Below are 10,765 nucleotides of genomic sequence, written 5' to 3' on the forward strand. Positions count from 1 at the left end.
GTTAAACTCGGGGTATCGTTCGTTGAAGTCAGGGTATCGTTACACTCAGAGTATCGTTAAACTCAGGGTATCGTTACACTCAGGGAATCGTTACATCAGGGAATCGTTAAAATCAGGGTATCGTTACACTCAGGGAATCGTTAAAGTCAGGGTATCGTTAAACTCAGAGTATCGTTAAACTCAGGACATTGTTCAACTCAGAGCATTGTTAAAGTCAGGGCATTGTCAGGGAATCGTTAAAATCAGGGTATCGTTACACTCAGGGAATCGTTAAAATCAGGGTATCGTTACACTCAGGGTATCGTTACACTCAGGGAATCGTTAAACTCAGAGCATCGTTAAACTCGGGTCATTGTTAAACTCAGGGCATTGTTAAACTCAGGGAATCTTTAAAGTCAGGGTATCGTTAAACTCAGGGTATCGTTACACTCAGGGAATCGTTAAACTCAGGGAATCATTAAACTCAGGGTATCGTTACACTCAGGGTATCGTTACACTCAGGTTATCATTAAAGTCAGGGTATCATTAATCTCAGGGTATTGTTAAAGTAAGTGCATCATCATCATAAAAAATAATCATAATAATTATTATTCCCCCTCTCCCCCCATTTCTAAAACCCAATGTATGCTACAAACAGACAAGCAGGTAGATAGACAGATGCCAAACTGAATTCAATAAAAAACAAACTCGGTTAGAAGAAGTAGGAGGGGACACGGTGACCGACACCATCCGTTCCCGCGTTCCGGTGGACATCTCTGTTTCTGCCTCGCGTTTGCCAGCACAGTTAGTCAGAGAGCTCCGATACTACCAGAGAGAGAGAGAGAGAAAGAGAGAGAGAGAGAGGAGTGTTATAGAAAGAAGAGAGAGAGAGAGAGCTCCGATACACCCTCTACCGGAGAGAGAGAGAGAGAGAGAAAGAGAGAGAGAGAGAGAGAGAGAGAGAGAGAGAGAGAGAGAAAGAGAGAGAGAGAGAGAGAGAGAGAGAGAGAGAGAGAGAGAGAGAGAGAGAGAGAGAGAGAGAGAGAGAGAGAGAGAGGAGTGTTATAGAAAGAAGAGAGAGAGAGAGAGAGAGAGAGGACAGCAGGCAGAGAGCTCGCCGACGGAAACCACTCTATCCTCCCGGTGTAATACCGGAGTCTTGAGATTCATCCCCGCGCGAAGTCAGTTGGAAGTCGAATACGGAGCAGCCGTTGGTCACTCACACCGAACGGAGGAAGAAGGGAGAAAATAACAGTTTTATTATCCCTCTGTCAGTTAGATGCGAAGTATAGGGAGGCAGACAATTGAACTTGTGACAGACAGAACAATAGTTTATCTCTCTCAAGTTAACCCTGCTACCGTGGGGTTAATAACACTACGGCTGTCCGTTCCGAAATGGATAAAGTTACGCACGGTCTCTTGGCTGCTATCAGCTTGCTTGTGACGATACGAGGACAAGTCTATAAAGGTAAGAATTGAATTTCACTCAATTTAACCACTCAATTATAACGTTAAAATCATGTCAGGTAGCCCTGTTTTTTTAATATATTTTTTTACACCAGTCAGTCTTATAGATCGACAGTTTCCCAACACGTCAATCACCGTTTCAGGTAAATAGTGTCACACTTGACTGTTCTTTCTATTTGTTAAATCGACCGAGGTCTTTTGAGTTGGACCACAACAGTTCCGGATGTCATAGTGTTGAGCGGACTGACCGTTAACGTTACTTCGCCATCCGTAATAACTTGTAGCCTAATGTGATTAACCTGAAGTGATCTTGCCACTTCAAAAGTGAAAAGACTTCTATTTCCGTTGCTTAGTAGCCCTACTGGTGTTGCTTCGGTCATTTGATGACATATTGTGGAAATATTGTCTCGTTGTTATTCTATTTGTGAACTCTATGTAGATAGTCTGACATGCCCTGCGTAAAGACTTTGGGCACGCTCTCCACGTAGCCACGAGCCCTTCTTCTGGCTGTCGTTTTGAGTCAGTCTGGAACCCACACGTGTCGTTTTGAGTCAGTCTGGAAACCATAAGTGTCGTTTTGAGTCAGTCTGGAACCCACAAGTGTCGTTTTGAGTCAGTCTGGAACCCACAAGTGTCTGTTTGAGTCAGTCTGGAACCCACACATGTCGTTTTGAGTCAGTCTGGAACCCACAAGTGTCTGTTTGAGTCAGTCTGGAACCCACACATGTCGTTTTGAGTCAGTCTGGAACCTACAAGTGTCTGTTTGAGTCAGTCTGGAACCCACACATGTCGTTTTGAGTCAGTCTGGAACCCACACATGTCGTTTTGAGTCAGTCTGGAACCCACACATGTCGTTTTGAGTCAGTCTGGAACCCACACATGTCGTTTTGAGTCAGTCTGGAACCCACACATGTCGTTTTGAGTCAGTCTGGAACCCACACATGTCGTTTTGAGTTAGTCTGGAACCCACACATGTCGTTTTGAGTCAGTCTGGAACCCACACATGTCGTTTTGAGTCAGTCTGGAACCCACACATGTCGTTTTGAGTCAGTCTGGAACCCACACATGTCGTTTTGAGTCAGTCTGGAACCCACACATGTCGTTTTGAGTCAGTCTGGAACCCACACATGTCGTTTTGAGTCAGTCTGGAACCCACACATGTCGTTTTAAGTCAGTCTGGAACCCACACATGTCGTTTTGAGTCAGTCTGGAACCCACACATGTCGTTTTGAGTCAGTCTGTAACCCACACATGTCGTTTTGAGTCAGTCTGGAACCCACACATGTCGTTTTGAGTCAGTCTGGAACCCACACATGTCGTTTTAAGTCAGTCTGGAACCCACACATGTCGTTTTGAGTCAGTCTGGAACCCACACATGTCGTTTTAAGTCAGTCTGGAACCCACACATGTCGTTTTGAGTCAGTCTGGAACCCACACATGTCGTTTTGAGTCAGTCTGGAACCCACACATGTCGTTTTGAGTCAGTCTGGAACCCACACATGTCGTTTTGAGTCCCGTTCATTGTTTATATTGTTGTAACTTTTGGACAATAGGCTAATTAAGTAAATAAATATAAAACATACATAGAGTTACGTATGAGTTTATAATACGTGAAAGAGATAGGAATCTACGCAATGTTGTTACCACCGTTCAATCATTTAATCAATGACAATAAGTTGTCGTCAACATCATCTTCCTCATCTTCCTCTTCATACAACACTATAGGCTACGTAAACGTGTATGTTATTGATATGTCGCTGCGAAACAGACCAGATGAATAACATCAACCTAACGGTCCGGTTCATTCCTTTAGTGGGTTATGAGCGCTTGTCCAAACGGGGGCGACACAGTGTGAGTAGCCGATCCAATGCATTGCAATACACCAATATATCGTGTGGTTATGGTTGATTGGTTTACCGTAAAGCAGTTTTACCCCTTGTTCATTAACTAAATGTAAATTGTGAAATAAACTAATCAAAACGTGGTAATTCATTTACAACTTAACAAAGCAGCTGGAATTTGTCCATTATGATAAAACGGCTTATTGATACCAGCCAGCCAATGGAAAACGCAGTCATATCTAAATATATAGATATATAGATATATATGCACAACATATTACACCGTTAGGCTATGCACTATATAAAACATGGACCTACAGTTATTTTATATATATATATATATATCTTAATCTATAGATAGATAGATAGATAGATAGATAGATAGATATATAGATAGGTAGATATATAGATAGATATATATAGATAGATAGATAGATAGATAGATAGATAGATAGATAGATAGATAGATAGATAGATAGATAGATAGATAGATAGATAGATAGATAGATAGATAGATAGATAGATAGATAGATAGATAGATAGATAGATAGATAGATAGATAGATAGATAGATAGATAGATAGATTATAGATAGATAGGTAGATAGATAGATAGATAGAGATAGATAGATAGATAGATAGATAGATAGATAGATAGATAGATAGATAGATAGATAGATAGATAGATAGATAGATAGATAGATAGATAGATAGATAGATAGATAGATATATAGATATAGATAGATAGATAGATAGATAGATAGATAGATAGATAGATAGATAGATATATAGATATATAGATAGATAGATAGATAGATAGATAGATAGATAGATAGATAGATAGATATATAGATAGATATATATATAGATAGGTAGATAGATAGATAGATAGATAGATAGATAGATAGATAGATAGATAGATAGATAGATAGATAGATAGATAGATAGATATATAGATAGATAGATAGATAGATAGATAGATAGATAGATAGATAGATAGATAGATAGATAGATAGATAGATAGATAGATAGATATATAGATATATAGATAGATAGATAGATAGATAGATAGATAGATAGATAGATAGATAGATAGATAGATATATAGATAGATAGATAGATAGATAGATAGATAGATAGATAGATAGATAGATAGATAGATAGATAGATAGATAGATAGATAGATAGATAGATAGATAGATAGATAGGTAGAGAGATAGATAGATAGATAGATAGATAGATAGATAGATAGATAGATAGATAGATAGATAGATAGAGAGATAGAGAGATAGATAGATAGATAGATAGATAGATAGATAGATAGATATATAGATAGGTAGAGAGATAGATAGATAGATAGATAGATAGATAGATATATAGATAGGTAGATATATAGATATATAGATAGGTAGATAGATAGATAGATAGATATATAGATAGGTAGATAGATATATAGATAGATATATAGATATATAGATAGGTAGATAGAGAGATAGATATATAGATATATAGATAGGTAGATAGATATATAGATAGGTAGATAGATATATAGATAGATATATAGATATATAGATAGGTAGATAGATAGATAGATATATAGATAGGTAGATAGATATATAGATAGATATATAGATATATAGATAGGTAGATAGAGAGATAGATAGATATATAGATATATAGATAGGTAGATAGAGAGATAGATAGATATATAGATATATAGATAGGTAGATAGATATATAGATAGATATATAGATATATAGATAGGTAGATAGATATATAGATAGATAGATAGATATATAGATAGGTAGATAGATAGATAGATAGATATATAGATAGGTAGATAGATATATAGATAGGTAGATAGATATATAGATAGGTAGATAGATAGAGAGATAGATATATAGATATATAGATAGGTAGATAGAGAGATAGATATATAGATATATAGATAAGTATATTTACATATCTTAACTTGGTGTAATACGTTGTGTTAACATTTATCTCATGTGATTAACATAGTTATGAACATCCCTTAATAATGACTAGAGTAACAAGAATTTAGCATTATGTTATCCAACCATCCATGAATCACACTGTAAGGCTCAGCAGTAAGATCAACATAGAACTACGTTGGCATAGTACATACACTGTAAACAACAAATACATGTATTTTCAGGCGGGGGGGGGGGGGGTGAGTTAGATGAGCAAAAATATAAAACAACTGTGAATAATACACAATAATTAATTCATATCAATATATATAATATCAATTAATATAATATAATAATGATAAATGTTATAGATATAAAATTAAATGTTTTTTCAGTCCTTTTCTGTGTGAGATCTATCAGTTTTGGCTTGTGGTGTAAGTTGGCAGCAGGGTGAAAGAAGTCTGTGTGTGTGTTTCTCTGTGGGGGGGGGGGACAGGACGGGACAGGGAACTCTAATAATTGGTCTAATTCAGCTCCTAAAAGGGGTCATTTGAGCTGTCTGTCTGGACAATATATTTACTCTGTGTTTACCAGGGTGTTGTGTCCATTCGGATCAATAAGCCCAAGGCTGTGGTGGTGGTGGTTAGTGGTGTTTAATGGTAGCCCACATTACATTATTGAACAAGCTTTCACATTAAGGGTTCATACAGTCACTGTTTATTGGATATAATTGAATATATAGTTATATAATAATATAATATATAGTTATACGTTTAAACAGTGGTTTAATGCGGGAGAAGACTGAAAGCAATTTCCACTGAGCAAAAATGGATGGAAAAAAAATGTCTATTCAACGTTTTAATTATTTTTTAATTTAGTGTATTTTCTTCTCAAGGTATTTTGCTCCTGTTAGTCTTTGGTGGTTAGACTGATGCTGTGTGTGTGCGTGTACGCGTGCGCTCGTGTGCATGTGCGTGTGTGTGTGTGTGTCTGTGTGTCTGTGTGTGTGGATTGTAGATGAGTAATTTCTGACCTTTTAGGGTGCAGTTCCTCTGAGGCCCTGATGGGGGCAGCATGGTACACACATTATATTCATCATAATATTCTAGCGCTCTGAATAAGATCATAACGGCGTGAGAGTGAGACCACAAAGCCAGGTACATCATGTAACTCGTTTAAATGTGGTGTTGGGGGGGTGGGGGATGGGGGGGGGTGAGCAGCCACGGTTTCATCTGAGTGAAAATGTTTGTTCATCTTCAGTGAGCAATGTGGTTGACATTATTTAGTTGAGTTAGATGAGCAAAAATATAAAACAACTGTGAATAATACACCATAATTAATTCATATCAACATCAGAAAACATTGTAAAAATGATAAATAATATAATAATATAATATAATAATGATAAATGTTATAAATATAAAATGAAATGTTTTTTCAGTCCTTTTCTGTGTGAGATCTATCAGTTTTGGCTTGTGGTGTAAGTTGGCAGCAGGGTGAAAGAAGTGTGTGTGTGTGTGTGTTTCTCTGTGTGTGTGCTTCTGAGCAGAAATCTGTGTGTCTGTGTGTGTGTGTCTCTGTGTGCTTTTCAGTATGTGTGCGTCTGTGTATTAGGGGGAGATTTATAGATGTGGTGTGCTGCCCTAAGCTCCAGGTTCCCCCTGGCACCCATCACGTCGTCGATAAATGTGGTTTCTACTTGCATGAGTGTGTGTAGATATGTAAAGTAGGCGCTAATCAATCAGATCTCTCCTCTCCTCTCCTCTCCTCTCCTCTCCTCTCCTCTCCTCTCCTCTCCTCTCCTCTCCTCTCCTCTCCTCTCCTCTCCTCTCCTCTCCTCTCCGCTCCTCTCCTCTCCTCTCTTCTCTTCTCTTCTCTTCTCTTCTCTCTTCTCTTCTCTTCTCTTCTCTTCTCTTCTCTTCTCTTCTCTTCTCTTCTCTTCTCTTCTCTTCTCTTCTCTTCTCTCTTCTCTTCTCTTCTCTTCTCTTCTCTTCTCTTCTCTTCTCTTCTCTTCTCTTCTCCTCTCCTCTCCTCTCCTCTCCTCTCCTCTCCTCTCCTCTCCTCTCATATTGTATCGGCATGTACAGTGGGGCAAAAAAGTATTTACTCCTACATTGTAGGATTTTTAATGAATTTATTTGCAAATTATGGTGGAAAATAAGTATTTGGTCACCTACAAACAAGCAGGATTTCTGGCTCTCACAGACCTGTAACTTCTTCTTTAAGAGGGACCTCTGTCCTCCACTCGTTACCTGTATTAATGGCACCTGTTTGAACTTGTTATCAGTATAAAAGACACCTGTTCACAACCTCAAACAGTCACACTCCAAACTCCATTATGGCCAAGACCAAAGAGCTGTCAAAGGACACCAGAAACAAAATTGTAGACCTGCACCAGGCTGGGAAGACTGAATCTGCAATAGGTAAGCAGCTTGGTTTGAAGAAATCAACTGTGGGAGCAATTATTAGAAATTGAAAGACATACAAGACCACTGATAATCTCAGAAAGCGTCTCCTTCCTGAGCGGTATGACGGCTGCGAGGTCCCATGGTGTTAATACTTGGGTACTATTGTTTGTACAGATGAACGCGGTACCTTCAGGCATTTGGACATTTCTCCCAAGGATGAACCAGACTAATACATCCACAGATACACCTGCAATTGACTCAGATGATGTCAATTAGCCTATCAGAAGCTTCTAAAGCCATGACATCATTTTCTGGAATTTTCCAAGCTGTTTAAAGGCACAGCCAACTTAGTGTATGCACATTTCTGACCCACTGGAATTGTGATACAGTGAATTATAAGTGAAATAATCTGTCTGTAAACAATTGTTGGAAAAAGTAGATTCCCTAACCGACTTGCCAAAACTCTAGTTTGTTAACAAGACATTTGTGGAGTGGTTGAAAAATGCATTTTAATGACTCCAACCATGTATTGACTCAGACCCCTGAGTCAATACATGTTAGAACCACCTTTGGCAGCCGTGAGTCTTTCTGGGTAAGTCTCTAAGAGCTGTGAGTCTTTCTGGGTAAGTCTCTAAGAGCTGTGAGTCTTTCTGGGTAAGTCTCTAAGAGCCTTACACACCTGGATTGTACAATATTTGCACATTGTTACTTAAAAAAATCTATTCTTGTCATAGATTTTCAAGCCTATTTAAGTCAAAACTGTAACTAGGCCACTCAGGAACATTCAATGCCATCTTGGTAAATAACTCCAGTGTAGATTTGACCTTGTGTTTTAGGTTATTGTCCTGCTAAAAGTTGTTAGTCTCCCAAGTGTCTGTTGGAAAGCAGACTGAACCAGGTTTTCCCTCTATGATTTTGCCTGTGCTTAACTCTTCAGTGTCTTTTTATTCCCCAAAAAAACAATCTAGTCCTTGCCGATGACAATTATACCCATAACATGATGCAGCCAACACCATGCTTGAAAATATGAAGAGTGGTACTCAGTGATGTGTTCTGGGGAAAAAAATGTAGGTCATAAAGTTTCAGGACATAAAGGTAATATCTTTAAAACATGGTTTTCAGTATTACTTAAAAGTGCCTTGTTGCAAACAGGATGCACCTTTTAAATAATATATATGGTTAAAGTACAGGCTTCCTTCTTTTCACTCTGTCATTTAGGTTATTATTGTGGAGTAACTACAATGTTGTTGCTCCATCATCAGTTTTCTCCAATCACAGCCATTAAACTATAACATTCTGTACACTTCAGTGTTGTGGGTCCATTGGTTTTCTCCAATCACAGCCATTAAACTCTGTAACTGTTTTAAAGTCACCATTGGCCTCCTGGTGAAATCCCTGAGCGGTTCAATCTTTGTAATGACTTGGTGTATTGATACACCATTAAAAGTGTAATTATAAATAACTTCTCCGTGCTCAAAGCGATATTCAGTGTCTGCTTTTTCAAGTTTTTAACCCAGCTTCCAATAGGTGTCCTTCTTTGAGAGACATTGGAAAGCCTCCCTGGTTTTTGTGGTTGAATCTGAGTTTGAAATTACCTGCTCTACTGAGGGACCTTACAGATAATTGTATGTGTTGGGTACAGAGATGAGGGACCTTACAGTATGTGTGGGGTACAGAGATGAGGGACCTTACAGTATGTGTGGGTACAGAGATGAGGGACCTTACAGTATGTGTGGGGTACAGAGATGAGGGACCTTACAGTATGTGTTGGGTACAGAGATGATGGACCTTACAGTATGTGTGGGGTACAGAGATGAGGGACCTTACAGTATGTGTGGGGTACAGAGATGAGGGACCTTACAGTATGTGTGGGGTACAGAGATGAGGGACCTTACAGTATGTGTGGGGTACAGAGATGAGGGACCTTACAGATAATTGTATGTGTCAAGGGGTCTGAATACTTCCTGAAGGCACTGTAACGGACTAAAGTCTATACTGTACATTCGCACCATGAAAAAATATGTACTGGTAGCCTACACACATTTCACATGTGTAGCTAGTTATTGTTGTAGCTAGTTATTATTGTAGCTAGTTATTGTTGTAGCTAGTTATTGTTGTAGCTAGTTATTGTTGTAGCTAGTTATTATTGTAGCTGGTTATTATTGTAGCTGGTTATTGTTGTAGCTGGTTATTATTGTAGCTGGTTATTGTTGTAGCTGGTTATTGTTGTAGCTAGTTATTGTTGTAGCTGGTTATTGTTGTAGCTGGTTATTGTTGTAGCTCGTTATTATTGTAGCTCGTTATTGTTGTAGCTAGTTATTTTATTTTGAATTGCATTTTATTTTACCTTTTATTTAACGAGGCAAGTCAGTTAAGAACAAATTCTTATTTACAATGACGGCCTGGGAACAGTGGGTTAACTGCCTTGTATAATGTGTGTGTTGTTTATACTATGATACTTTGACCGTATCGCCCAGCCCTACATGCATGCTACATTTGGATTGGTTTGTGGTCCAGCAGACTGAGGCACTCCTATCTTCAAAGTTTGGACCTTTACATCCCTTCTTGTTGTGTCTGTGTGTGTGTCTGTGTGTGTGTCTGTGTGTGTGTGTGTTTCACCATATATTGCCAAGCTTTATTCACCGCAGACTTACTGCTGCAGCAGGCCGATAATATCTTGGTTGACTAACCTTGATAGTCTTCGCAGCCGCGCGTTACATTGACTAAAACCACAACAACTCCTCGTCTGTTCGGAAAGATAAACTCCATTTGAAGTCTGGATATCATTTCGATCGTTCTTCACTCATAACATTTTTTTCCCCTTAAAGATAATAGAGTCTTTCCCTGAAAAGGTGTGCTGAAGGGTGTCGTACAGCTAACAATTCTAGGTAGAGACAACGGTTTTGTTATGTTACCCATAATGTTCCCCAAGATGTTTGGTGTCCAGTTTTCTGTTAAGTTAGGGGAACATTCTATGTATGTTAGCAGAAAAACCTCCGGAGAACCTATTTAGTATGTTTTTGGTGTTAAGTGTTAGGAGAACATTCCCTTAATGTCAAATAGAACATGTTCTCAGAATATAAGATACTAATGTTCTAGACACGTTTCATTGGGGAACATCGCAAGAACATTCAGGACGTT

This window comes from Oncorhynchus kisutch, linkage group LG30, assembly GCF_002021735.2.
Source record: "Oncorhynchus kisutch isolate 150728-3 linkage group LG30, Okis_V2, whole genome shotgun sequence".
NCBI classification, from domain to species: Eukaryota; Metazoa; Chordata; class Actinopteri; order Salmoniformes; family Salmonidae; genus Oncorhynchus; species Oncorhynchus kisutch.